Below are 6,000 nucleotides of genomic sequence, written 5' to 3' on the forward strand. Positions count from 1 at the left end.
AAGTTTTGTCAGAAATATGCAAAGCCCTGGTGAGACCATATCTACAGTATTGTGTACAGTTGTAGTCATTATAGACCATAAGACATAGGAGTTGAAGTAAGGCCATTCGGCCCATCGAGTCCACTCCGCCATTTAATCACGGCTGATAGACATTTCAACTCCACTTACCCGCATTCTCCCCGTATCCCTTAATTCCTTGCGAGATCAAGAATTTATCAATCTCTGCCTTGAAGATATTTAACGTCCGGCCTCCACTGCGCTCCGTGCATTCCACAGGCCCACCATTCTCTGGCTGAAGAAATGTCTCATTTCCGTTCTAAATTGAACCCCTCCAATTCTAAGGCCGTGCCCAACGGTCCTAGTATCTCCGCCGAATGGAAACAACTTCCCAGTGTCCACCCTTTTTGGCCATGCATTATCTTGCAAGTTTCTATTAGATCTTCCTTCAACCTTCTAAACTCTAATGAATAATATCCCAGGATCCTCAGCCATTCATCGTATGTTAGGCCTACCATTCCAGGGATCATCCATGTAAATCACTGCTGGACAGTGCCAGTATGTCCTTCCTGAGGTGTGGGGCCCAAATTTTGACACAATACTCTAAATGGAGCCTAACTAGCGCTTTATAAAATCTCAGAAGCACATCGCTGCTTTTATTTTCCAACCCTCTTGAGACAAAAGACAACGTTACACTCACTTTCTTAATCACGGACTCAACCTGCAAGTAAACCTTTAGAGAATCTTGGACTAGCACTCCCAGATCCCTTTGTACTTCGGCTTTATGAATTTTCTCACCATTTAGAAAATAGTCCATCCCTGTATTCTTTTTTCCAAAGTGCAATACCTCGCATTTGCTCACGTTGAATTTCATCAGCCGTTTCCTGGGCCACTCTCCTAAACTGTCTAAATCTTTGTGCAGAGCTGAAAATGTGTTGCTGGAAAAGTACAGCAGGTCAGGCAGCATCCAAGGAACAGGAGAATCGACGTTTCGGGCATAAGCCCTTCTTCAGAAACGTCGATTCTCCTGTTCCTTGGATGCTGCCTGACCTGCTGCGCTTTTCCAGCAACACATTTTCAGCTCTGATCTCCAGCATCTGCAGTCCTCACTTTCTCCTCGAAGATTAAATCTTTGTGCAGCCTCCCCACCTCTTCAGTACTACCTGCCTGTCCACCTAACTTTGTATCATTGGCAAACTTCACCAGAATGCCCCCAGTCCCTTCAGCCAGATCATTAATAGTGAACAGCTGTGACCCCAACACCGAACCCTGCAGGATAACACTTGTCACTGGCTGCCATTCCAAAAAAGAACCTTTTATCCCAACTCTGTCTTCTGTCAGACAGCCAATCCTCAAGCTCACCTTGAACACCGTGGGCCCTCAACTTACTCAGCAGCCTCCCATGAGGCACCTTATCAAAGGCCTTTTGGAAGTCTAGATATAAAACATCCATTGGGTTTCCCTGGTCTAACCTACTTGTTACCTCTTCAAAGAATTCTAACAGGTTTGTCAGGCATGACCTCCCCTTATTAAATCCATGCTGACTTGTTCTAATCCAACCCTGCACTTCTAAGAATTTAGATGGATTATAGAATTATATCAACAACTGAGGTTAGGCTAATCAACCGGTAATTTTCCATCTTTTGTTTTGATCCTTTCTTGAACAATGGGGTTACAACAGCGATTTTCCAATCATCTGGGACTTTCCCTGATTCCAGTGACTTTTGAAAGATCACGACCAATGCCTCCGCTATTTCCTCAGCCACCTCCTCAGAACTCTAGGATTTAGTCCATCCAGGCCAGGATATTTATCAATTTTTAGATCTTTTAGCTTTTCGAGCACTTTCTCTTTTGTAATGGCTACCATACTCAACTCTGCCCCTGACTCTCCTTAATTGTTGGGATATTACTCCTGTCCTCCACTGTGAAGACTGACGCAAAGTACTTATTAAGTTCTTCAGCTATTTCCTTATCTCCCATCACTAGCCTTCCAGCTTCAATTTGGAGAAGCCCAATGTCTACTTTTGCCTCTCGTTTCTTATGTATTGAAAGAAACTTTTACTATCATTTCTAATATTACTGGTTGGCCTATGTTCATATTTGATCCTCTCCTTCCTTATTTCTCTCTTTGTTATCCTGTTTATTTTTGTAGCCTTCCTAATCTTCTGATTTCCCAGTGCTCTTGGTCACTTTATAGGCTCTTTCACTTTCTTCGATACATTTCCTGACTTCCTTTATCAGCCATGGCTGTCTAATGCCCCCAGATAATCTTTCTTTTCTTTGGGATGAACTTGTGTACTATGTCCTCAATTACACCCAGAAACCCCTGCAATTGTTGTTCTCCTGTCTTCTCCGCTAGGCTCTGCTTCCAGCTGATTTTCATATGTTCCTCTCCCATGCCCTTGTAATTACCTTTATTTAACAGTAACACCATTACATCTGATTTTGCTTTCTCTCTTTCAAACTGCACACTGAACATTACCATATTATGATCACAGCCTCCTAAGTGTTCCTTTACTTTAAGATCTTTTATAAAGTCTGGCTCATTACATAGCATTAAGTCCAGAATAGCCTGCTCCTTTGTGGGCTCCATCATAAGCTGTTCCAAAAAGCCATCCTGTAAGCATTCCATGTATTCCCTTTCTTTGAATCCACTGGCAACATTATTCACTCAGTCCACCTGCATATTGAAGTCGCCATGATCACTTTGACTCTGCCTTTCTGATATACCCTATCTATTGTCCAATACATCTTTCGCTCCTGGTCCTGACCACCATTACGAGGTCGGTATATAACTCCATTATGATTTTTTTCCCTTTGTGGTTTCTCAACTCCACCCACACTGACTCCACATCATCTGACCCCTTGTCATTCATTGCCATTGATTTAATTCCATTCTTAACTAATGTTCTTAACAGACAGATGTATAGCACAGAAACAGACCCTTCGGTCCAATTCGGCTATGCTGACCAGATATCTCAACCTAATCTAGTCCCACCTGCCAGCACCTGGCCCATATCTCTCCAAACACTTCCTCTTCATATATCTATCCAGACGCCTTTTAAATGTTGCAAGTGTACAAGCCTCCATCAAGTCCTCTGAATATATATATATATATACCACCCTCTGCGTGAAAAGGTTGCCTCTTAGATCGGGGCACAACATCTCAAAATACGTATTGATTATGGAAGATGTGGACCAGAGGTTTACCAGAATGTTACCAACACTTGAAGAGTTAGATTTTAAAATATTTATTCATAGGATGTGAGTGGTGCTAGTTGGACTGGCCCAGCATTTATTGCCCACTCCTAGTGCCCTTGAGAAAATGATGATGAGATGCCTTCTTGAATCACTGCAGTCGATATGTTGTAGGTAGACCCACAATGTCATTAGGCAGAGAATTCTAGGATTTTGGCCCAGTGACAGTGAAGGAACAGTGATATTTTTCCAAGTCAGGATGGTGAGAGGCTTGGAGGACAGCCTGCAGGTGTGGTGTTCCTATATGTATTCTGCCCATGTCATTTTGGTTGGAAGTAATCATGGGTTTGAAAGATACTGTTTGAGGAGCCTTGATGAATTTATGCACTGCATCATGTAAATGGTATACATTGCTGTTTGGAGGTTGGTGGTGAAGGAGGGACTGAATGTTTGCGGATGTGGTGCCATGTGAATTGCTTTATCCTAGATGGTGTCACACTTCTTGAGTGTTTTTGGAGCTGCACTCATCCAGGCAGGAGGTGAGTATTCCGTCACACTCCCGACTTGAGCCTTGTTGATGATGGACAGGTTTTGGGAGTCAGGAGGGCAGTTACTTATTGCAGGATTCCTAGTCTTTGCCCTGCTCTTGTAGCCACTGTTAAGATCAAAAAGTTTAGTTCAGCTTTAGTTCAGTTCAACCCTAGGTTGCTGAAAATGAGGGATCCAGTGATGATTAAGCCATTGAATGTCAAGAGACTATGGACATATTCTCTTTTGTTAAAGACAGTCATTGCCTAGTATTTGTATGGTGCAAATGTCACTTTAAGCTGGAGCTGGATATTGTCCAGGTTTTGCTGCATTTGGACATGGGACTGTTCCAGTGCCTGAGAAGTCATGAGTGATGTTGAACATTGTGCAGTCATCAACGAACATCCCAGCTTTGGCCTTATGATGGAAGGATGAAGTAGCTGAGGATGATTGGACCTTCGACGGTACCCTGAGAAATTCCTATGAGATGTCCTGGAACTGAGATGACTGCCTTCCAACAACCACAACTATCTTCATTTGCACCAGATATGACTCCAACCAGTGAAGAGTTTTCCCTGATTCCTTGACTTGTTTTGCTGTGGGTTCTTGATACCATACTCAGTCAAATAAGCCCTTTATGTCAAGGGCTGTCAGTGTCTCCTCAACTCTGGAATTCAGCTCTTTACGGGATGAGATTACACAAACTAGGTTTACATTTCCTGAACCATGGTAAAATGTGAAATTTCTTGTAATTTTGAAACTTATCCCACTAGCTGGTGAGTCTAGGACACAGAAGACATAAACTTAAAATCAAAAACAGATCATTCAGGAGAACTGGTTGAGAGTCCTATCAACAAAACATAAATGAAAGAAGACTGAAACTCTCTTGCAAGAAGCAATAGATACGAGTCCTGTGTTCAGTAGCACCAATCATTAATCATTCGGAGCTCCTTTTCCACATTTGTGGGAGAGGACAGAGACTGCTCTGAATGTGGCTTTCATGTGAAGCCCTGAATTACAGCTCAGACTGGAGGTCAGTGACATTTTACCTTTCCCACTAAAGTACATGATATTTATACATACTGCATTAGAATGGTTACATGCAACATTTACATCAGTGTTTACATCAGTCTAACCTAAACATGCAATTCTGTGAATACAAAATCGATGATGGACAACTTCATGATGGTCACATTAGGTCCTCCCAACATCTTGTGGTATTTGCCAGACCCCCATCTGCTGTCCTTGGGCTCTTACAATTCTTGACCACATTCCAACACCAATTGTTATGTCCCTTCCTCGACATTTGTCAGTTGCATCAATTACTTGCTTATTAATAATGACTTCACAAATTCAGTCATGCAATTCATATCCCTTACTCATCTTAGTACAAAAGATTAAAAAAGGATGTTAATTGCTAACAATTATTATAATATTTGGATATTTCAGCTCTAATATAAAGTTATTTATAACATTATACACAATTAAACCTATTATTATAATTCAGTGACAAAGCTAACCATCTTGGGAGCAGGTCTCCTCTTATCCAATTTGCAAATGGGCAGTTGTTTATTTTCTCAAGGTCATAGTGACACTGTTTCAAAATTATTTCTGCCCACTGCCCCACTCCCCCCCGCTATATTATTTGTCTCTCGATGTTCTTACAAGATTATCTTGTTAACACCTTTTGTTGTTCTAATCTTCTTGCTGACAGAGAGAAAAGTTTCTTCAAGGATGTCTGTGGATTTTGGGCAGGAGGTAGAAACGGGCGGTGCGGGGTTGTGGGACTATGAAGTTGGAGGCGGTGGATGGGAGATCCCCGGAGGTGATGAGGTTATGGATGGTATGGGAGATGATGGTTTGGTGGTGGGAGGTGGGGTCATGGTCAAGGGGGCAGTAGGAGGAGGTGTCCGCAGGCTGGCGTTTAGCCTCAGCAATGTCAAGATCGGGGTGTAAAATCAACAAACCTGAGTGCCCAGGCCGACCCATTGTCTCAGCCTGCTCCTGCCCCACCGAACTCATCTCTGCATACCTCGACACGGTCCTGTCCCCCTTAGTCCAAGAACTCCCCACCTATGTTTGGGACACCACCCACACCCTCCACCTCCTCCATGATTTTCGCTTCCACGGCCTCCAATGCCTTATCTTCACCATGGACATCCAGTCCCTATACACCTCCATCCCACATCACGAAGGCCTCAAAGCCCTCCGCTTCTTCCTTTCCCACCGTACTAACCAGTACCCTTCCACTGACACCCTCCTTCGACTGACTGAACT

General features: G+C 43.1%; 1 protein-coding gene across 5 annotated transcripts in view; it reads right to left on the reverse strand.

The window, feature by feature from the left end:
* Positions 1–6,000, reverse strand: part of dglucy (D-glutamate cyclase) — a 123,253-nt gene that overhangs the window by 34,805 nt on the left and 82,448 nt on the right. The gene's annotated exons all lie outside the window — the stretch shown is intronic.

The sequence above is a fragment of the Chiloscyllium plagiosum genome, chromosome 10 (genome assembly GCF_004010195.1).
Source record: "Chiloscyllium plagiosum isolate BGI_BamShark_2017 chromosome 10, ASM401019v2, whole genome shotgun sequence".
NCBI classification, from domain to species: domain Eukaryota; kingdom Metazoa; phylum Chordata; class Chondrichthyes; order Orectolobiformes; family Hemiscylliidae; genus Chiloscyllium; species Chiloscyllium plagiosum.